This window comes from Pyxicephalus adspersus, chromosome 7 (genome assembly GCF_032062135.1).
Source record: "Pyxicephalus adspersus chromosome 7, UCB_Pads_2.0, whole genome shotgun sequence".
Taxonomy (NCBI): domain Eukaryota; kingdom Metazoa; phylum Chordata; class Amphibia; order Anura; family Pyxicephalidae; genus Pyxicephalus; species Pyxicephalus adspersus.
Window position 1 is genome coordinate 50,416,234 of NC_092864.1, and position 24,074 is coordinate 50,440,307.

At 36.5% G+C, this 24,074-nt stretch overlaps 1 protein-coding gene and 1 long non-coding RNA gene across 5 annotated transcripts in view; one reads left to right on the forward strand and one right to left on the reverse strand.

Moving 5' to 3' along the window:
• OSBPL6 (oxysterol binding protein like 6) overlaps positions 1-24,074 on the forward strand; it is a 116,578-nt gene that overhangs the window by 21,099 nt on the left and 71,405 nt on the right. The window lies entirely within an intron of this gene.
• LOC140335630 (uncharacterized) overlaps positions 1-24,074 on the reverse strand; it is a 51,994-nt gene that overhangs the window by 950 nt on the left and 26,970 nt on the right. The gene's annotated exons all lie outside the window — the stretch shown is intronic.

Here is a 24,074-nt window from a genome sequence, read left to right on the forward strand (position 1 = left end):
CAGTTGCAAGACTGGGATAGAACACATTGCTGTCTATTAACTGCGGTGTGTAACAAAATAAAAACCTTCATAGGTATGGTATCATACAAACCACCGTTGTATTTTGTATGTGATGTCAGCAGCCCCAGCAGATTTGGAGCCATCACCCACACTTTTGTATATCATATTTTGACAGCCTTGAGTCACACACACTATTCAGTAGTGAAAGAGATACAAAATATCATGGTTACTTTTATTCCTAATCTGCAAATCAAATTGATGAGTTTATGAATATGATGTCTGTAAATGCAACCTAACAAGTACTAAAAAGCGTTTTTAAATGTAAATAAATTGTTTCCAATCCCTCCTTGTTAACTTCTATTTTATCTGGGTGTAAAAAAGATTGGGTAAATCCAATCAGACATCTGATCATTTCTGTTTCGGGGAAGAAAAGACAAGATGGCAAGTATGTGTCCAGTTTTCAAACTTGATGATTCGTTTACTGATCCCAATATCAATTGGATCGGTTGTTTGAGCACAAGCATTTGCTAATGTGTTCTAAACCTTTTTCCAATGCAGACATGCCTGCATTTACCCAATCAGACTATCCAGATGAAACCTGACATTTGATTTAAGTATTTCCATTCTATCCAAACCTTAATAAATTGGCTTTTGATATACTTCTAATATGTCAGTTGGAGTAGCTTATGAGAACTAAAAGGTTCTGTATCCAGGATCTGTTCCTGGGTAAATACATTTATTAGTCTACAAATATCTGACTCAACCTGTAGAACAATCTATTTAAAAAAGGCTGTAGGCAGCTCCCTGTAAGCCCATAGTGACTAATAGTTTGGATTATGCTGCAATTTGGCTGAAATTAGCTTCATGGAAAATGCCAATATCTTTTAGCTTTGTACAGGAACTTTTGTGTACAAGAATTGCATTACCAACTCCTTTTACAACCACTGCTTATATTTTCTCTTGTTTTTATTAATCATTCAGTCTACTACTTGGTTGTTCTAAAATATAAGTAAACAATAACTAAAATCTCATATATATTTTAGTGTGGAATAATTTTTCAAAAGCAGTTTTCAATATTTGAATCTAAAGCTTTCCTTAAAAAATACATGGTGATCCTGCCACAAAGGTTCATGAACTAGTATAGGGTGACAAAGCTATATCCCTGTCTTTCAGACCACAAGTGACCATTTCAACACCCATTGCACAGGCATGGTCCACTGTTGTCACCATTTGAAAAACCCATCCAGAGATATGCTGCATGCTGTGACATGCATGTCGACTACCTCAAAGACGTTTCAGGAGATTAACAGCACTGAAGTGAAAAAGGTTTATGCAAAAAAACAAAAATGAAAAAAAGTGGATCTTCTTTATTAGGGAATCCGTTGCAGTTTACCTAACAAGTATAATAATAGTGCCAACTTTGTGCATCTTGGACCTCGCCAGCATTTAGAACAAAAAAGTTTTTTTTTGTCTTGAGGAACTCTAAATATACACTTTTGCCTCTCCAGTTTGAATATTCATTGGAGAAAGACCTTTGAGTGCTCCATTCATTCTTCCATCCACAGCTTCCATTTAGAGTTTCTAAATAGCTTAGCACTTAAATTATAGTTCATGTATTTGCTTTCTGCACTGCAGCATTGTTTGAAGGTGAAATGCCCAACGAGACTTCAGGTTATTTAAAGCAGGCCTCTGAATTATTGATGATGCGTATCCTTCAGAGTAATAATATACTATACCAGTATAAAACATTTATTAGTTCTTTACGTTGTATTTTGTAGAGGTTACTTTAAAAAGTTTAAAAGTTTTAAAAAAACGATGGGCCCAATTTTCCCTTCTAGTCTGATTGAAGATTCTGTTTGTAGTCCAGAACTGTAATCTCACCATTCTTGTTCCTGGTGCTTGTTACTGAGGAGCCCGGACAAAAAGTTTGTGTCCTAGATTTTGTATTTCTGGAATGCAAACAGTTTTATTTAATAGGGATAAAAACAAAGTGAAACGTGTAGTAACACTAGGAAACATGCCAGGATTCTTCTTTCACACATCTATATCCTTGTAAAGAAAAATTTGTTGCATTTGATTACTAAAATTTTGCTATGCTTTGCTTCGAATAAACTTGATAGTTTTGAATATTGACAGTGACTGATGGATGGAATAATGGCCCCCACAACTCACATTTATACAGCCATAATGAAACATATTTGTCATTTTTTAACAATCCTAAATTCGACTTTCATTCACTTAATCTAATGTCTGCCATGTTATACATTTTTAAATAACATTTTCCATTTTACTAGTGTTGTTTAGTGTCCTTGCAGGGTGGTTACTGCACCACTTACTTCATTGAACTTGCTTCCCTGGGTGAGATGCTACATGAAGCGTCTCTTATGGCAGCCCAATGGTGAATGAGAAAAAAAGGGTGGCAGTGAGCAGTTCAGTGTGTGGGCAGCCAAATATGTGGGCAACCAGGCAGGTGCCAGGAGCTGCACAGGAACAAATCTAGCCTTAACATTTACTTCTTTCCTCTCAGCTTCTCTATTAAAAAATATAGAGAAAAAAAAGATGAATGTACAAACTACAATATGAGATATATCTACAGTTACAGTCTTACAGTAGGTGTATCCCCCATACATAATGGCATGCGAGTATAATACCAGGGGCATTACAAAATCCTACCATGATCTCCTGGGGCTAGAGCATAGTCATAGTAAACTCTAAGTAAAGCATACAAGTGTGAAAGAAATGGTGAGGGTGTGACTGAAGGTGCATATCAAAGAATGTTCGATTACCTGGCTTTATTTCCCTGGCTTTAATTCCCCTAGTGATTTTGCTACATGATCTTATCATCTCTCGTCTGGACTACTGTAACATTCTCCTCTCTGGTATTCCACTAACCAGACTCTGCCCTCCACAAACTATTATGAATGTTGCAGCCAGACTCCGCCATCCTTCCCCCCCGCTCCTGTTCTGCTGCCTTTCTTTGCAGTTCTCTACACTGGCTTCCATTTCACCTTAGAATCAAACTCAAGCTCCTGTGCTTTGCCTTTATATCCCTCCACAGTTCTTATCCCATTTACCTTTCTGACCTGATTGAAAAATACTCGCCTATTTTCTCTCTTCACTCCTCCACTGACCTACTAATGACTTCCTTACTCATAACCTCATCACACTCCATGACTTTTTCAGAGCTGCCCCAAGTCTCTGGAATGATCGTCCTCGCCCTTTTTGTCTTGCTCTTACTTTCTGCTCCTTTAAAAGAGCACTCAAAACCTATCTTTTCAAACTTGTCTATCTATTTTCCTCTGTCTCCTAAACCCTCCCTACTTCCAACCATTACATATCTTCCCTCCTATTGTGTGATACTTCCCCACCTCCTAGATTGTAAGCTCCTGTGTCACGGTCTGTATCTGTCTGTCATTTGCAACCCTTATTTAATATACAGAGCTGCGTAATATGTTGGGGCTATAAAAAAAACTTTTTATTAGTAGTAATAATATTAATAATAACTACCTAGGAAGTGTAATGTAAAATATTGCATGGACAGCTTGCATTTTCACGTTCGTTAGGTTGGAGCTTTGAGCTTCTTTCCATATGTTTTGTTGAACTACTCTTACCTGCTTTGCTGAAAAATGCAAGTTTACATTGCAAGGGATTTATATATACAAAGAATCTAAAGCTACATACATATGTCAGATAATCATTGCCTGAGCAGTCCTGCTAGTCCTAGGCCAGTATCTGACATGTGTACAGTGATCCTATGATGTGATTCATCAATCAGTCACGAAAGAGCCATGTACAACCCCTATGCAAGGAAGAAGAGCACAGCACGATACAGCTAACTTGCCCCCCCCCCCCCTTTCTCCTTACAACAGCATGGCGCTTTGTGTACAGCGCTCATTTGTTTATCTGTCACTAGAAATGATATGATAATTAATAATCGTTACCAGCAACAGAAATCTAATGTGTGGAGTTGCAAAGTACTTGTGTAAGTTCTGCTTGCAAAGAAAACCAGTATTTCTTTATTTTCTCTCTCTCTCTCTCTCTCTCTCTCTCTCTCTCTCTCTCTCTATATATATATATATATATATATATATATATATATATATATATATATATATATATATCTGTATGAAAAGCAAAGATTTTAAATTTGTAAATTAAAAGTCTTTTTTTTTTAAATGTAAACTTAAAACATTTGAGCAAATGTTTTTTTCTTTATGTTGGCTCTGGTTACTCAACATTAATTACATTTCTGTGCCAGGTCGGTTCTACACCAGAATATGCCTTTCACCAGATTTTATTGCTATGTGTATAAACACAATTTTAGTTCCTTTTTATCATTTGTACATATAATTATTGTTTCTAATTATAATTAGTGTTTCTATAATTACATAATGCACACATTGGATAAGTGTTTCTTTTATTTGTGAAATTACCCGGTATTCATATGCTACTTGTTTGTCTGACTCTTTTTGCACTTCTTTGCTACAAGCTAGTACAAGTGAACATTTAGCAATTTTTAAAAAAAGAAAATAACTAACCATGTTCCTTTTTATATTATTTTATTTTGCTAATTAACACTAGAAATTAGGAAAATAATAGTGCTACTTGCCATGTCCTATAGAAGTATGGACAAAGGGAAGGGGACTACATTTATCTCTTTTTATTGTACAGTATTAAAAGGTACATGTACATAAACAGTCTCCCCTCCTCTTGTGTCATTGTATCGGTCTTTAATTTGCAACCTATTTGAAGGCCGTGCTGTATGTGTTTTGGGGCACTTTGTATGTGAAGTGATACGTTTTGATTGGCATATAATGAGGAGACTATTGGTGCCATAAAAACTTAATGTAGCTGACCCCCTACCACTAGTCACTGCCTGAACTGGATTCATTAAAAGCTTCATAAACATAACTTATCAGTTTTCTTGGTTACAAAAAAAGATTTCAAGCATATTGTGTATTTTTAATTAGTTTTTTTCAGGTGTTTTCCCCTTTTATAATAAAAATGAAATGTGAAATGTAGTTAGAGGGGTTTTTATATTGTTATTGATCAGGGATTATATAAAACAATTTATAGCACCTAACACATAAATATGAGAAATCAGTTTAAGTCTGTTTTAGTCTCAAGTCACAGAGAAAATGTACAAAACTAAAATATAGAAAATCTTTTGTAATCACTACTTTAAACAAGTACATACAAAATTTGAAACCCCTCCATAGAAGTCTATTTCCATAATTTGCTTTCTGATAAATAAATCTTTTCTGCCCATGGAGAAGCCATGCGTGACTTCAGAAATGAATACTCTTTATCAGTAAATGCTCCTGAGCTTCTTAAGAGGCCCCAGGCTTCTGAAAGTGCTCACATTAAAATAAATAGTTTCTCAAAGCATTTTTGACTCTTTTAAATTCTAATATAATGTTTTTGTTGGTATTTTTTGAATATCAATGATTGATGTTCTATTGTCAGTCCTTTGTTCTTCAGTTTCATCTTTTGAAATTGCATTTGATTTCTTATTTCCTGCAGTGCTACATTTTACATATTTCGGCTTATAGTTTAGATGCCATTTGCGTTGCGTACCAGTCAGAGTTGACTTCAGTGGTGTGATTTTTGTGAAGCACTGTTGGATTAGTTATAAGCATTTTATTTTTGCAATTTAAATACTCCAATATGTACCATTTAAACTGACCACATAACATAAATCTAATCTTGGAAAAACAGCAATTTTTCCCAAAAAAATATACTGTTTTATATTCCTTTTGGAATTATAAAGCATTTGTATAGACATGACTCAAATTTATCACCAAACTACCTTCCTACACTCTAGCAAATGTACAAGCATTTCTTTTTTCATTTACTACATTCCTGTAGCAAAAAAAAACTTTTATTACTTGATGTAACATTGTCGTCAGTCTTTATAAAATTCTTGCAGGACCAACTACTAGGAGATCATTTCCTATATATCAGCCATTTTAACCAGGGTTCCATAGAACTCCAGTGTTCCTCCAGAGGTTGACAAGGGTTTTTTGAACTTTGGCTGACTGACTTTGCATTTGTTGATAGTTCTGCATGGTTCTGGTTTGGGTGAACAAAGCCTAGCTTTAATTGATTCCAAAAAATCTTTAAGCAGGGTATACTGCTAAGTAACTGTAAACATTTTTGAATGGAGATCTATGATTGTGACAAGGAAAAGGTGGTGCCAGGCTGTGCTTATACAAGATGCAGCTGTCTATGTTTTCTTCCACCTGCTGCTTGGAAGCTAAATTTCCTAATGAAGCCTTAAAGTAATTATATTGTTTTAATGTACATGTCATGTTGATTTGTACTGATCCACAAGACTTGCATACACAAACTTCCTAACCTCTGTTGTATAATATTTTTAAATGGTGCTTGCCTCATACTTATAAATACATATTGCAAAATATGTTTCTAATGGAATGTGTTATGGCTATAGTTGTTGTTTTTTATGGCTCTTACCATTGGTGACTAACAGAAGTGGTACTTAGACATGGTGGAACATTCCTCAGGCCCATGTGCTGTTGAACTGGACTCATATACAGTGAAATTAGGGATGAAAATTGGCAGTCCTATGACGGAATGTGGAAGGGAGATGAGATGACAGCCAAGGATATGGTGGATTATGAAGGCAATGTAGTGAAAATCACTGAATGTTCACACTTAATAATATAACAAAATGTGCCATTTGATTTTGTCATTAGTAACATTTTTATTTAATTAGAAACATTTTTTTTTAGGTGTTTATTTGTGTTTGATACATGAATATGTACTTTAACATACAAGTACACAATGTGAATAGGCTCCTGGAAAAACAAATGTTGGTCAATACCAAGACTTGGCATTCATGTTGGAAAAAATGTTTGTTTTTTCACATTTCTCTTTAAGAGAAAATGATATGACTGTAAGAAGGCCAACTGCTGATGGCACACTTGATATAAAATAGATTTCTAATTGTGCATTGAGGGACACTGGGTGTAAACACTTGATCTAACACAATCATTCCACAAATAGTCTTTTGTAGAGTCTCTTGTGTTTCCTAGATTTCTAACTTCACAGAGACAGAAGTCGATTTATTTCCCACTCTGGGCTCAAACATAACCAAAATGCAGTAAATATGCAGTGTTCCTTCCTTTAAAGGATACACTGTGTAAACCATTTCGCCTGTTACTCTTAAAGTGGGTGTAAATATTCAGTGGTGTTTGTGGGACCGTTTGTTCCAGTGATGAATAACCTAGTTAATATATACAGAAAGCCCAGTAAATACAAAATTTGCAAACTATTGTACTAAATAAGCTGTCATTCTGGCTGTAAATAAATCAAAGTTTTGTTTGAACAATAACTTAATTACTCCTAGTTTTTATTCCAGGATCATTTCCTGGGCAATTATTTGTTCGAGTAATAATTATTACTCAAACTTTAAAATAAAACACCAAAGAACAGGATAGTGGTGCCCTTGACACTTCTGCTGCTTGATGCAGCCAGTGAAATGATTGTCATCTTAAGCTGCGTACACACGGCAAATTTTTCTCGCCCGATAATCGGTATCGGCCAATTATCGGGCGAAAATCTGCCGTGTGTACAGTCGGTCGTCGTCCATCGTCCGACGACCGTCCTGGCGGATCCATGGACGATGGACGACGACCGATCGTAATGAAAGGGAAGGGGAGAGCGCGCAGCAGGGTGCCGCTCCGTCGCTCTCCCCCTCCCCTCTCCATAGAGCATGAACGGTGCTGTATGTACAGCATCGTTCATGCATCGTGCAGTCTTTTCTCGTTGGAAAGGATCGTGAAAGATCCTTTCCAACGAGAAAAATTGCAGGTGTGTACGCACCTTTAGTCTTTATCTCAAAAGATTTTTGAAGCTGTGGTTTATTTGTGCATATATAGCAGGCATGGTAAAAGGGTGCAGATTCATAGATTTTTATTAATATAGAACCATGTAAACTGCATAAACTGAAGTACCTTTTTTTACTAGAGAGAAAAACAGAAAAACTACATTGACTCGAGTATAAACCTAGGTCACAATATGTGGCTGTTGCTGATATATTAGTAATCAATAAAAATGCATTAATAATTAGCATGCATAAATATATCTTTTGTGTGTCTGTAATGTTTTTTTCCAGTACTTTTGCAAATATGATGGGTCATTTAAATGAACTTGTGGAACAAACTTTTTTAAAATCTTACATGAGGAAACTGCACCATCTACAGTGTATAACCCCAGATTCTTTGTTTTTACTGTCTTATGTTAAAAAAATCTCTATATTCTAGTATTTATGGAATTTTATTGATTTTCATTAATAATATATTTATGTTTTTGTTTCCAAGACATTTTCTTTGTTTTGTTTAAAACACTTTATCACTTGGTGTGTCTTTATGAAGTGACCAGAGATTATGTTTGGGGTGAGGGATTGTGGATAAAGTGTACCTAGACCCAGAAACAGAAATGTCACATATTGTCCTACTGACAGGATTACAGAAGAGACACAAAAAACTGCTACCGAGACTGCATCATGTATTTTCTAATACATTTTGCCTTTTAGTTTCCGTTTAACTTTTCTTAGATGCTGATTAATATTATTAATAAACAGTATTTATAAAGCACCAACATATTACGCAGCGCTGTACATTAGAGGTTGAAATGACAGACAGATACAGACAGTGACACAGGAGGAGGAAAGGACTCTGATTGTTTTTTAGAAAGTTGTGAGGCGTGTATATGGAGAATAATATATGTTGTTTATAGCAGCTAATTCATGATTGTGTATTGAGAATATTACTTTTTTATTAAAAAAATTTGATTTTCATTTAACTACCTTTAAAAATGCGCCAGCAAAAGCCAGACTATCTAGCTTTGGTTTACTTTACATTTGGGTAAATTTATCCAAGGTTGGACAACTTTGCTGGTCACAAAGCTTGACAGGTGCATCAGGGAGACATGAATGGTGTGAGGGACATATATTTCCGCTTACCCATGGGAGGCTCTGAGAGATACTGATGGATAACCAAATGCACCATGACGGATTTCCTTGCTCCAAATCCATCAACATTATCCTGTGGGTACAGGCAAATGAGATCCTTCTTAGGGATCAACAGTGTTCTATTTTTGCTGTGCTCTAAAAGAACAATGCTATTTACCACTTTTGGAAATCAAAGTGTGCATACAACCTCTAAAAGCCATCTGGCTGAATTTGAATAACTTGAATCACACACACACGGGTACACCCCCATGCTCATTGAGATGTGCTTTGCTGCTGCCTAGGATTGCATGTGTAAATATAGAGTGGAAAGTAGGCATTTGTGCATGAACTGACAAACATCTAATCATTGGGAGGTGCCAGTCATCAAGATTCCTCTGTCCTATATATTTACCTATATTAAAATATGAAAACATTGAACATCATTCTCCAACCATATTTTGCAAACCTTAAGACTCCTAATCTCAAAACAGTGCAAAGTGTGAACAATCACTAAAAGGTGCCTGTATGTTTAGCTCATCTTCCTTGCTCTTGAGAAGCCTCACAATTCTAGGTGCGCTCTCTGAATCCCATGTGCCAAATGTACCTCTTAGATAACAACAAAGTACAAGGCAAGCCATACCTCTTTAGCTGTGTTGGTAGCATCATGTCCATATTCCAGATGTTCCTTCCATATTCCAGGACCCTCCCTCACATTCTGTGCAGCTCTAATTCCGTGTTTTACTTAATGTAAGGTAATGTTCAAATGGTTGGAGTAATCAGTACTGCAGAGCTTCACCACCTTGTAAATGTCAAAGCACTTCCAATACCCACCATTAACAATAAATTAAATGATGGAGGATTAAAACTAAAATGCATTTACCAGCTCTGTGGTAGTGGTTTTGTCACCACACTCAGGTACTCAATTCAGCGCCTGCTGAACCACTTGAACAGGCTTTAATGGGAATGCTATCTGGAGCCCTCTGCCAAGCAGTTTTCAAAGGTTATTGAAAGCATTTGTGAGGATGAATTAAGTATTTCCACTTCCTATATCTCCCTCTTTGTTTTCTGTGCAAGACGATTGCAATTTTGAAAAAACCAGACCTAAATCATTTTTGCAAGCATTTAATAAACCCCAGAAAACACTTATTTATGCAATATAACAGGATTCTGAGTTTACAAATCTCTTTTTCAATACACTTTACATAGTTCTGTGTGCAATAACAAGCACATCTAATGGCAAGAAATCCCTATTGTCCCATAGAGAAGCCCTATAACCGCATAAACTATGTTTTTATATAGTACTTACAAAGCAAACATGAGGTGGTAAATGGACACTATTCTCACTTTACAGTTTTGTATTGATAATGTTTGTCCAGAATTACAAATATGTTTTTGAAAATGAGAGACAATCGTTGCTTGTAAATAAACCCACAGTGCCAATGATTATGATTTTAGAAGCTTACTCATTCTGTAGCTAATAGCTCATAAGGGGGGAATGGTAATCACACTTGTCAAAGAAACCCTATGGATTATTTATTAGTAATGGAAACCAAATAGCTGTTAATTGTATTCTAGACTGCCATGAAAGAATGTCAGCGTAATTGTGATGTAGGATTTGTATTTATGCTCCGTCCACACCTGCATTTTTTTTTTGGCAACAAAATAGTCACATCCAAAAAAAAATGATAGCAATGTAAAATGAATGTCTCATGAAGTTTGGAAATGCTGAGAACTAGATAAATATATGAGAACTATATAGTATATATAAATCACAAAAGCAAGGTTGTGACAAGCTGACTCAACCATTTCCAACTTTATTCTTATGAAATGAGAATGCCAAGGGTGGCATTTCAGAACCAGAAACTAGTTTAAAGCTGAACTCCAGGAAATGTAAAAATGGATACTATTGCAGTAGGGATATCCTGCATGGGAGATACTAGACCTGTTGAGAATTTTCCCCTAGAGAACTGAGGGGAAGGGTGACTGTACTTCAAAGATATTTGTTTAAATTTCCATAATTAAAAGATATGACACCTTCATCCTCTTTAAAGTGCCCCTGCTCAAACAAATCCTGGCCAATGTGATAAGCAAAGTTTGCCTACTCCACCCTCACATTTATGTTGCCCAATTAGTAGGATGGACTACCTTAATGGCCAAGTGGGAGTCAGATACTTTAAGAGACAACAATACAAAGGGAATCCCCAGTACACTTTCAAGATAACCAGAGAGGTTTTTTGTTTTATACCTTCTCAAATAGATATAGGTAAGCCATGCTGATATGCTAAGGTGCCTTTCTAAAGACATCCTAAGACTCAGAATTCAGTAACAAACTATAAGAAATATATAGCCAGGCACAAATAAAGTTCAAGTGCACCTGTGGTACCTTATAGCAACCCACCGAAGGCTTTTAAAGCAGCAACCAACAGAAAGGTTTACACGGGCAGTGCTAATACAATACATTTTCTTTTAAGCTTTCTGGCAAAAAAAATTACCCCGATTAGACATTTTATTTGCAAATATAAGGCAACTCTGTAAACTGTGGCCCTAATGTAAAATTATGTATGTCCCCCAAATATAAGGGGAATTTATAGCAATGTTTAAAGAACGGTCACACTTGGAGACAGCTATTTCTTTTCATTAAGTTTACCTTTTATAACTTATTCTTTCTCTCTAAAAGCATAGTTGTAAACGCAAAAGCAGAACTCATTAATAGACTGTGATGGAGTTAAGTGAAATGAAAAAGAAAATCGCCAAAAGTACTTTGTGCTTGTTTTTGATTATCCACAAAGTGGATCCGTTCTAAATACATCAAGGCTGTGCTATTTGTAATCATGCTGTACACTTGTAAGAATCTGCAGCATGGAGTTGACATTTAAGTAGACAGACTGTGTGGGTGTTCAGTGTTTTCAAAGAAATGTCTGTTTTGCTCAGGATCCTTTTTTTTATTTCTTAAAATCATTTGTAATATGTTTGACCAGGTCAGTTCATGTGCTTCATTATTTTCTGATTTTTTCCTCAAATTTCTATTTTGTACAAATTGTGCAGTACTTCATAATATAGAAAATATACTCCTAGACCTCTGTTTTTTTTTTTTAATAAATGCTACAGACACTGCTAAGCAGATAGGAGCCTGCAAAATCCAAACTGACTGTTACTGGGGATTGTATTAAAAATTCGACTCCTTGGAAGAACTCATTGCAGCTCTGCTAGACAATAGTAAAAGATGCATTTTTTTAATGGAAATTTTATCTTTCAAAATACTGACAGAATACAGTTCTCTCGAAACACTGAATTGTAATTAATTTCAGCGTTCAAGGCTGTCTGTTTTAAGTGATCGATTTCAGTGTGGTGACTGCTTTTGTTGGCTGGGGGAATTTAAATTCACGAAACAGATTTTTTTCATTATTTTTATTTCTCTAGTGGCAGTTCTATGTTCTTTTTTTGTGGCCCTATAGTTTCAGAGTATTAAAAATAAAAAATGGAAAGAAAGAGATGGCTTTTTTTGGCAACTTTTTGTATGTTTTAATTAGTAACAATATTGATTATAGGTAAACCAGTGACAGAGCTATGAAATGGTTACACAAAAGGTAAAACAACCAACAATGGTTCAGCTCCAACTTAGAATTTTAGGTGTATTTGACTAATGACTATACAATAAACTTCTATAAAAACATAATCTGAAAAAAAGTGCAAAATCCCTTTTTAGGCTGATGCATTTCGCCTATTGGCTTCCTCAGGGTATTTAGATTAGAATGTTTAGCTATATTGGAGCAGATGATCAGTGGTGATTAGGGAGATTCCAATGATAGGAACCAAGAGATAGGTAAATGCGGTATACCTGTATCTGATGTCTGAAGCAGACATGGACTCACGGCGTGTGTGTGAATGCAGCCAGGGTTTGTTCTGATCACAAATGTCTAATAAAACTGGAAGGGAAGACACTGTGCACCCTAACTGCTGTACTTTATTGCTCAGTGCTAGTAATCCAATAAATGAATCTTACTGATTGGAATAGAAAGCACAGAGATTTTATTACTATCCACTGACATGGGAGAAATTAATTTAGGGTAATTAAAAAAAAATTGCATAATAATAACAGATAGCATTGCCATGTCAATTTAGAAAAGATAACACTGGCAACAACTTGCTATTCCATTCCACTTCTGTTATGGTTTTGACCCTTACCATCCAGCATTGGTAGAGCTGTGCAGTCAGTAAGAGGGGACACTTAAAGTGGGATATGCATCTCTGTCATTCTGTTGGTGGACTACACCAGTATCACCATTGTAGCATTGGCTTTACCATTTCACAAGCTGAAAAACTTATGAAGAAATCTTTGAAAATGCTAACAGAAATTAACGTTTTCAGAACAAAATGCTTGTTTTTATGTTAAAATAGGCAGAAAGGATTGTTGTTCTTTTAGAAATAGGCTGTTGCAAAAAAAAAGACAATTATATGCCAGTACCATAGTGTCATATTATTAATTAATTAATAATGAGAAATATTTTAAAAAAACATGAGAGTAATAACAGCCTTTAAAATAGTGAGTGGCATTCTGGCAAATGATTTAAATGACAGTGAGCAACTCCATTATGATCTATATTTAACACCCCAAAACTGAAGGTATAGTGCTTGTTATATAGATTTCATAAAAAATTCCCTGATTCAGTTTGAAGACTTTGTAAAAGTTTGCTGTCCATACTTTTTGATATAGACTGTAGTCAGTTTAAACAAGACTGTGATGCAAAATTAGGGTCAGCGGATGACACATAAGGCATGTGATAATGTACAAGAACACCTTGTATATTTGTACAACATAGCAGAGGTCCCCTCCAGAGCTGCAACAACCATTATGTCCCTTGTCGCTTTGTCACCACTTCTGACGTGTTTTTTTTTTTTTTTTTTACTGATCTTTAGCATCTTTGACTATCTTGAATAGTCAACATGGGATGTGCAGTTTCTAATATGATTAAAACTTGCAGATCAGCAATCTGTGCAAAAGAAGAGTTTGGTTCCACAGGTGTCTGGTGGTATAAATAGTATAACTTGAACTCTATGTACAAGACCGCAGAGGTAATAGGTAAAGAGGTAAAATTAATACTTGTATTTAGAGATATCAGCATTTTTTTTATAAACAACATCAATCAATTTGAAATATTTAAATTAATTCTACAAAGACTAGTCCGTTTTAGGTAAACGACTCTTATTCTTTCCTATGCAATATATTAACTATGTTTTGTTTTATAGGCACCTTTCTTCATTTCTTTATTCTTGTTATTGCTGATCATGAAGTAGTCTATACCACTGGCAACATTTCAGTAATGAGAAGTTCAACGCCAGCTATTTAATCCATCTGCCTGTGTTTCTGCGTAGATGACCTAAATGCCTCAGAGGAGCACTATTTGTGCTGGATACAGCATATGCGCAATTAGTGTGCCTTGTCCGTGCATGAAAGCATTAGGAGATATGCTTGAGAAGAATATTTACTTGTAGCCTGCAGTTTAGAAGAATAGTTTCAGCTTTATGAGGCATCTTTAAATAACAGAGTGAAAAGAAATTTAGGTTCATTTATCAAAAGGACAGTAAAAGAAGGAGTGGTTGCTCATGACTTTGTAGCAGTCAATCTCAAAGTCAGTTAGTGACTAAGTAAGTGGTGGGACATATAGCGCTGTTTTTTAAAGCCAAAGTAAACTAAAAAAAAACCCTCTCACCTTATTTTCTGCAAATCCCTCCATAGGGTTCCTGGATCGGGTCCAGTGCTACCCTGGGAGGGAGTGTTGGGAGCCGCAATCTTCTTTCTTGAAGACCCAATCTGCTGGGATCGGTGCAAGATCGGGTGATGTAGCCTGCTGTAAATGGGGGAAAACAAATAGTGCCAACTCATGCACATGCTCGAGATCTGCATTTTTCCCCTATTAAAAAAAAAAAAAAAATAATAAAAAAAGCTCCTTTTGGAGCGACCTGGGATGCATGTGTTGGGTATCCCAGGAGGCTCTCCGCTCCCCTTCAGTCTTTATTGTCACAGCAATAAAGACAGAAGGGGAAGGGCTTCACTTTTTTTTTTAAAGGGTGTTATTTCCCCCCAAAAAAGAAGGTAGTCTACCCTTTTTATGTAAAGTAAAAACCCTGGTGATAGGTCTGTTTGATGTTGCCAGATTTGTCAAACAGTAAACATAATTTTGCATGAAATGATCCTGTTGAATATCATTGCATGCAGTGCACCATGGTGGGACAAAATGTCAAACTGCACTGTGCATGTACTGCACTGTGCTGTTGTTTACAAGGTTCAAGTAACCACGTAGGCATCTTGAGTGCATAGGAGGTGCTTGAAGTGCAATGAATACATCCCAATGCACAAACTCTTAAAAAGCTATCTACACATGAACCTAGATAGCCAAGCTAGAAGTTATAGAAACCAAGCTAAAAGAGGCAAGGTTAGTTTCCGCTGCCTGGTGCTTTGTACAACTCCAATATACTAAGTATCCAAAGACTACAACCTTTTATTGCCTAGTCCAGGGGTCAGCAACCTTTACTATCAAAAGAGCCATTTTGCCTCCTCTTCCACTAAAGAAAAATAGTCTGGAGCCGCAAAACATAACACAGTTTATAAACTTTTAAAAGTTTTAATATTTTTTTAATTTTACCTGTTACAACAAGTGTGCATGTGTAGGCCTACTTTGAAATAAATTAAACACTGAACTATGCCCCTAGAAGCCTCCAGCTTCTAACGTATCATCCTGTTACATTAGAAGCTGGAGGCTTCTAACGTAACAAGGTAGATTTTTTTGATGAGTTCTTTATGTTCTGACGATGCCTTAGCGATTAAATTTTAAGGGGTGTTAGCCACAGGTGTCCCTCATTTGCAGCTTTAATTTTGTTCACCTGTACCCCCCAATCTTGAGTAATTGGGGTTCAGGTGCTAGAAGCCTCCAGCAATGTGTAACAGGGTAGATTATTTTGATGGGCAGAGTTCTTTATTTTCTGACGATGCCTTAGCGATTCAATTGTAGGTGGTGTTAGCCATAAGTGTCCCCCACTTGCACCTCTATTTTGGTCACCTGTACCGCCTCCCCCCCGTTCCAGAGAAATTGGGGTTCAGATGCTAGATGCTTCCAGCAATGTGTAACAGGGTAGATTTTTTTGATAGGCAGAGTTTTTATGAAGTTTTAGGAGGTGTTAGCCACAGGTGTCCCGTACTTGCACCTCAAATTTTTTTCACCTGTACCCCCGTTTCCAGATAAATTGGGGTTTAGGTGCTAGAAGCCTCCAACAATGTGTAACAGGGTAGGGGTTTTTTGATGGGTGGAGTTTTTAGGAGGTGTTAGCCACAGGTGTCCCCCACTTGCACCTCTAATTTTGTTCACCTGTACCCCCTTCCTGTTCCAGAGAAATTGGGGTTCAGGTGCCTCCAGCAATGTGTAACGGTAGATTTTTTTGATGGGCAGAGTTCTTTATGTTCTGATGATAGCCTAACAATTAAATTTTAGGGGGTGTTAGTCACAGGTGTCCCCCACTTGCACCTACATTTTTGGTTTTGTACATCTCCCCATTCCAGAGGAATTGGGGTTCAAAGGAGGGGAATGTCATTGTACACACCCATTTGTACACGCCCCGTGGTAGATTTATTTCACTGGTAGATTTTTTTCATTAGAACACCGGATAGGGAATCCCCCTCCTCCGCAGTGTCTTGGGAGGAAGGGGATCCCCCATCAGAGATCTCCCCGCGGCAGCTGAAGGGAGCCACAACAAGGAGGCTGAAGAGCCGCATGCGGCTCCGGAGCCGCAGGTTGCAGACCCCTGGCCTAGTCCACTGGGTTGTGTTGGAGATAATGCACATCCCAAGTCACATATTGAATTCAAGTAGATACTTTACATAGATAACACTTGCTTTAATTAACCAGTTCTTAGTGTGTGTCATGTTTAAAATAATTAAGAGAAATGCATACATATTAAACAACAGAGTCCAAAGGTTGACTATTTAAAGGATATCTAACTTATCTAAACTTTTTTTATTTGAGATAGTCCAGGGAATTTTTAAAGCCGGTTACGATTTTTTGCTGTATGAAATTAAGTAGATGTTTGTGGCTTCTCATTCTTTTTAGCTGGTGTACTGTTTTTAGTATTTAACAATGGTGTGTTATTCCACAAAAATGTGATGATCTTCTGTTTGCTGAATAAGTTATCCAAGATGTATCATTAGAAGCAAAAAACTTTTTGAGACTTTTGTGTAATTTAACTCGGTCCTATTTTATGTAATGCTAAATCTAACAGATGAGACTCATGGGATTTCAATGAACAACCTCCTATTATACTTCTCTAGTATTGGATAAATTCATGAATATTAGCAGAGGCCCCTTGGCATTTGTGAAAGGTTAAAAGTGGGTCATGCTATGCATTCTTAATGTGGTCGTATTAATTTCATACAGGGCTTCCCTCTAGATTATGCTGGAAACCAAGCACTTTAATTAGGATAATAGAGGTTGCTTAGCAAGAAATAAAATAAGAAACAACTTTTTTTTGCTCTTGCTAAATAAATATTTAATACGGCACATGCCCATGATCTATTAGTAGCTTTCAAAGTCATTTTCTTTAATTACAAGATAGAAGTGCAATTGCTGCCTTGCTATCAGGTCACTGGAAGGTCATTGTGGCGAGAAAAAAGGTGCTAGATTCGAATAAACAATTCAGTATTTTGTCAATTTTGTTATATAAGGTAAAACTTACAGCCAGCTAGGCCAGAGTGGTTTTAAATATTATTAATTTAAAAAGTGAATGTGTGGATTACTGTTGCTGACCTTTATAGGAAAAATAGTAGACCCCTATTTCCTACTCCAAGGGTCTAAAAAAATGACAACATAAATTCAAAAAAATGATAAAATCATGAAAATACAAGGCTGCTCTATTACCTGCCAAAGCAATTGTATTGCGATCCATCTGCCCAGATATTTCACACACTCCTGTCTGGTAAGATGAAAGAGCTCTAGTGCAATTACTAATTTTGTAGCTTCTCTTGCCCCAGCCAGTCTGATAGTCTTATATATCCCTCATTCAGCAACATATCACCAACAAGACTGCAGAGCTGTTTGTCAAAACCCTCACCAAAAGGACCCACACATGCACTGTGAATTGGTTTTTAAATCCTATTGACAGTATTCCATTCTTCATTTGTTAGTAAAAGTTCAAATAATAAATAGCTGATTTTTTTTGTGTCATTGCACAGTCTTAGGGAGGAAAGAAGTAAGCTTAGTGCAATGGTGAGGGGAGTGACTGAACATTAATATTGGCTATTGACTAAAAGATGTAGGCTCTTCCTGTCTTCAGGTAAATGCATGGACTTTCCTTTGCTTCCCCTTTGGAAAAAAAATCAGTTTTCCTGCCTTACTCATAAGTTCATCCTTTTCCTATTCAGCACATTTTCTAGGTTCTTGAGATAAAACAAAGTAAAAACAAGGTTCAGCATGTCAACCAGAGAGCTGCAACTACAAAATGGGGTATGAAATTCAAATCTTGTGTATTTTGCATGACAAATCTTATTTAAGCTAAAAAAAAATGACATTAACTTTAACAGGTAATTAAGACTGTAGTTTTATGGAGGGATGATGTGTTGACACTGCATGGTCTATCCGCTCTTCACCAGCTGTTATCTTGATAGGTTCTACAAGGGCACTTTGGCTCTCTACCCAAGTGCTTGGCTACATCATACTCCCCATCTGTGCACAGTGACATGGCTGGGGAAAGGGCTCACTGACCCAGATAATCATGGACGTGTTACTTGATCTTTTCCACTTTCACTAAGTATAGAAACAGAACCGAGTGTAGAACTGTTCCAGTTGCTTCATGCTGCAGTTAAAGCTTTAGTGACAAGCAGAAAAGGTTGAAAGTGACAGGCTGAAGTATGCTTGGCTATCAGCGCTAACAATCTGATCAAAAATATCCTTTACAAACTGTCAATCATCATCTTAAAAGGACAACAAAGCTACAATAATGGTAAAGGATGCAGATTTTATTCCTTTTTAACTTTTTAGTTTAGTTTTAAAGCTGTTACCAATGTTACATAGACCTGAATAAATTGTATTTGGTCAGTATGCATTCAGATTCAGTTCACTCTGTTCTGTAACAATTTATTATGAAATTGCTTTCAACCTACACTCTAATTCAGCCGCCTCCTCCTAACACCATTCAATTACTAACTTCTGGCTACTGTCTCTGTGCACATTACTAATGCTGGATTTGAAGGCGACCTTGAGGACACATACAACCTTCACTAGTGCCCCAATCTGCAAATCTATGTGACCACTGAAGGAATTCAGACATCTTCAGTAGAAAGGACATTTTCCCTCTCAAAATGGAACTGGGGCCACTCATTCTGAAAGATGAACTAACCACTGCAAGCTGTGCCGAAAAGGCAGGGGGAATATTGGTCCCAGTATTACCTGCAGCCTCCTTGAAGCCAATATTTCCCCTATTATTGACTTAACATGCCTTATGCATGGTTGCTGTGTGAATGCAAGGCTTTTCTTCCTCATGTCAGAGCCTCCAACAACATGATCAGTAAGCAGGACAGTAGTGGCAACACCACATCTCACTCCAAATCCAATCTGTGAACTTTTTAGGGGAAATTGTACAGAAAGTGTACATTTTTTTTAAGATGCTGTTTATGCTGAATTTACATTTCTAGATATTGTTCTTAACACAGGAAATCTTCACTTTTAATCCAACTCTGACTAATGTCAAACAAGCGGGCCATTGCCTAAATACCATTATTATTGCAATCATTCAGATAGTAAGAATGTCTTGTTATCTGATTTTGTACACCACTTATGGATGTTTGAAGAAGTAATATCAATAGGATGTACAGATTACAGTATAAATATATTCATCTTGTTATAAAGGTATAAATTTGAGTTTCACTGTGCAATCATGCACTGTGTGTTGTAAGGAATATGCTGATGTATTTACAGCAGCTAGTTACAGCTTGTTCACTTCTTACTTTTTTGCTTTTTTCCACCTCAGGTATTTTCATTTGTGTATGCAAAACACATTTGGCTTCAAATTCAAAAGAGTTTGCATAAAGTACCTAAAATGAGCTTAGTCTGGATTTTGCTATTTGAATTTATATTATCGGAACACCAAGGTTTAGGAGCTATTTAAGGGAGATTTACTGGAGAGGGTGTACTTGTAAACTTTCCAGTCCAGAGCCTGATTTACATTCTGACTTGAGCTTCCTAATCTTTAAGGCAGAACAGAGTTGCCAGAGGTATCTCATTTTGGAGGACAATTGTATAGAAGGCAACTATCCATACAGAAAATTTTGAGGTGGCATTTGGTGTGCTAATTGCCAAACGCAACCTCACATTGCCAAGCACAACCTAACTTCTAAAGTGTTAATCAAAAAAAAATAATAAAGTACAAGCAGGTCAGGGTTTGATTGATGGGGATATTTTTCCTAACTTCCCACTGCTCTGGAGAAACAGAACATATTAGCAAATCCCACAGTTGTTTCCTTTGGGAAATGTTCCTTGTACTTCTGTTTAGGTGACGTGTACAATTTTGCTGGTAGAAAAAATAACTTGCAGGCACAGGTGTTATGTAATTTTGGTCTTGCCAATAACAAGAACATGAGAACATGGAAGCACCAGCATTGGCTATGATAAGAGGTTAGACGTCCCATTGCTGGAAATAGAAGGGCGGGATGCAAGTGGGTTATAATGTTCAGTACAATAGCCAGAACTATTATTATGGTGATTAAAGAAAATAATTATACATATTTGTACACTGCAATTATATTGAGGTAAAATCACACTCACAGATTAAATTGTGGTGTTTAAGCATAGTTTTAATTAAGACCTTTTTTCAAAGTACTACTTGCACTGAATCTGACTACAGAACATAATTCTTTTCTCTACCCAATAATTGTATATTTAAATTAGATTTAACTGGATTTTGTGTGAATCCTTTATAAAAAAAACAAAACAAAGATACTTTTCTGTCTTTGATCCTTAGGAAGTCATAGCTGAACAGATCTGAATCGGGAGTAGACACACCTGTTCCATAAATCAGTGGGTGCTTTCCCTCCTGCATTTAATTTGAGTCTGTCATGGTGGTGCAATGGCGGATCTGTATTCCCTTTTTAAAGGCTCAATTAATTTCCTTGACACAAAGCCTGAAAGAAGCTAAATGTGTATAGACCTCCATGTCCTATGTTGATGTAACTGTAGACAGCTTAGTCTGCCTTTAAAAATTTTTGTCAAAGAAAAAAAAAGCTTATGTTTATTCTTCCATTGCTGGGTACATATCCATTTCCTTTTTTAATCTATTTCTCCTGGTTATAAAATGGTGAATAATGAATGATACTAACTTTAGTTTTGCTCAGTTACGCAATAAACTTAATGATAATTGACTATTGATTACTTGCTATCTGTGGTGATGGAAGGAAGAAACGTGGTGGGACTAAATAGGTAAAACATTTATTGGTAAATGGAGGAAGGAAGAATGATCTTTATATATGGGACATGGTTACTAATCCAGCTTTACATACATTTTGTGTTCTAGGCCATGATAACAGTATGAACTCCTGCAGATAAAACAATCCCGTTCATCCATTTTTTTTAATGCACATTGGTATTGTACGTACAAATAGCTGAAGTACCTGAAAAGTACAGCCATCCCCTTCATACTCTCAGTTTGGGAAATCAAGAGACAGTACTTCTATACCACATATAGGGTTTTGTTGCTTTCACACCCTTAAATTCAGAGGGAACATACTAAGCTAAAACACAGATATTTCTTTAGCAATGTGCTTCCTATTGTCCAGTCACAGGCTGGAATGGGTAATGGACCAGGATGTAGTGCTTAGCTCCAGTGTAGTCTTGACAGACTGTGGCAGATGTATCTGGATTACACGCCTGCCTGTAAGAATTACAAATTAGTAGAAAATAAAATAGTCCATACACATATATTTAAGGGTGCATTTAGCTGCATGGAATTTAGATTTAAAATAAGCATGTAAAATGAACATTAACTTATTGACATTTGTGCAAGAAAGTAGACATCTCCAGTTTCTTAAACGTCACCCTTGCTTACTTATTGGGCTTCTTGGAACCCCAGAAACCAGAGGCTGTCAGTTATACCAATACTGACCAATCTGGTATATGGATGTGGGCTTTGACCCCTGTGCCTCTATGTGGTTGTGCACCACCTAATAGGACAAGCATTAAACTTTAGAGTTATCCAATGATCACCATCATAGCAACTAGGTTAGAATTTGCTTAACAAAGGGCCTTGAGTTCTAGCGGTCCAAAAGAATGCTACAATAAATCATCATTTTTATCATACCATTTATCATATTTATCTCGCAGGTTTACTTTAATATGCTGTGTCATGAAATGCTCTTGATGATTAAAAAAATACCATTTTCCTAATTTTGCAAAACCATTAAACAATTGTTTTCCTTGTGGACTAGTTTTACTGTGAATGACCCTAAGAGGTCGCTATGTACTGGTCATCCCATTTGCACAAGTTTGTCTTTTAAAATCTCTTCCTTCTCTGTTACATTTCTGGCTGATACAGCTGCAGTTTTTGTTAATGTAGAGCTTTCTAAAAGTGTAAACATTTTTCTAAAAAAAAAATAAATGGTGCTCTATGCTTTGCACCGTGGTGCCATATGCCAAGACTTTTTGTTTTGACACTTCCTAAATAATTTGTTTATGTTTCTCTGTTTAATCATAAAATAAGCTCTAATTGGCATGGCTGCAAAATGTCACAAATTGAGTAATTTATTTATATTTGCAAACATTTCTGTTTTTGGATCTCGTGCATAATGAAAGTTCTGTGATTCTGGAACTCCCTCAAAGCCCACTGTGGCAATGATGAAAAGTTCCAAGGCAGATGTGCTGTCAGAGAATAATCTGTACTCCAGTTACTGAAACATCAATAGATGTGTAGTGTGCTGGCTGAGTCTATGCCAGTTCTTATCTGGTCAAATCACATTCCAGTGCATTATTACTGCATGAGCAGCCCAGATACAATGTAACTATTGTACATTACAACAATACAAAAAGACTCAATGTGTTTTACATAAAAAAATTATTAAAATAGTAGACCTGAATATACCGGTAATACATAATAGTAGATCCGAACTCCTCTAATTCTTCATCATAGATTCAAGAACATGCTGGAAATATTCCTCAGGGATTTTGAACCATATTGACATTGCTAGCATCACCCAGTAGCTACAGATTTGTCAGCTGCACATCAATGATGCATATCTCCAATTCCACCTCATCCCAAAGGTGCTCTATTGGATTGAGATTGAGCTACAGTGGAGGCTGTTTGAATAAATTAATAATTATCATGTTCAAAAAACCATTGGAGATGATCTGAGCTTAGTGACTCGGCACGTTATTCTACTGGGGGTAGCCATCAGAAGATAAGCACAATGTGGTCATAAAGGAATGCACATGATTATCAACAATACTAGTAGTAAGAAAAATGTTGGTAGTAATAAGAAAATATCCCATTACCATTGCACCACCACCAGTCTTAACCATTGATACAAGGTGGGATGGTGGATCCATGCTATAACATCTGAATGTCACATAAGAGATCGAGACTCTTCAACCCAGATTTTCCAATGTTTTTTTTCCCAATTTTAGTGAGCCTGTTCTTTGCTAACACTAGTGACACCTAGTGTGATCTGCTGCTGCTGTGGCCCATCTGCTTCAAGGTTTGACATGTTGTGCACTCAGAGATGCTTTTATGCATACATCAGTTGTAACAAGTATGTATTTGCATTACTGTTGCCTTGCTATCACCTTGAATCAGTTTGGACATTTTCCTGGCCCTGACAACTGTGCCTTGTTCAAAGTTGCCTAAATCATTTTTCTTCCCAATTCTGGTGCTCAGTTTGAGCTTCAGAAGGTTATCTTGAAAATGTCTACATGCCTAAATGCATTGAGTTGTTGTTGTTTGGCAGATTAGATATTTGCATTAGGCTGCGTACACACCCTAGATTTTTGTAGTTGGAAACGATCTCTTATGATCGTTTCCAACGTCAAAAGACTGAAAGGTAAATGAAAGAACACTGTACAAACAGCACCGT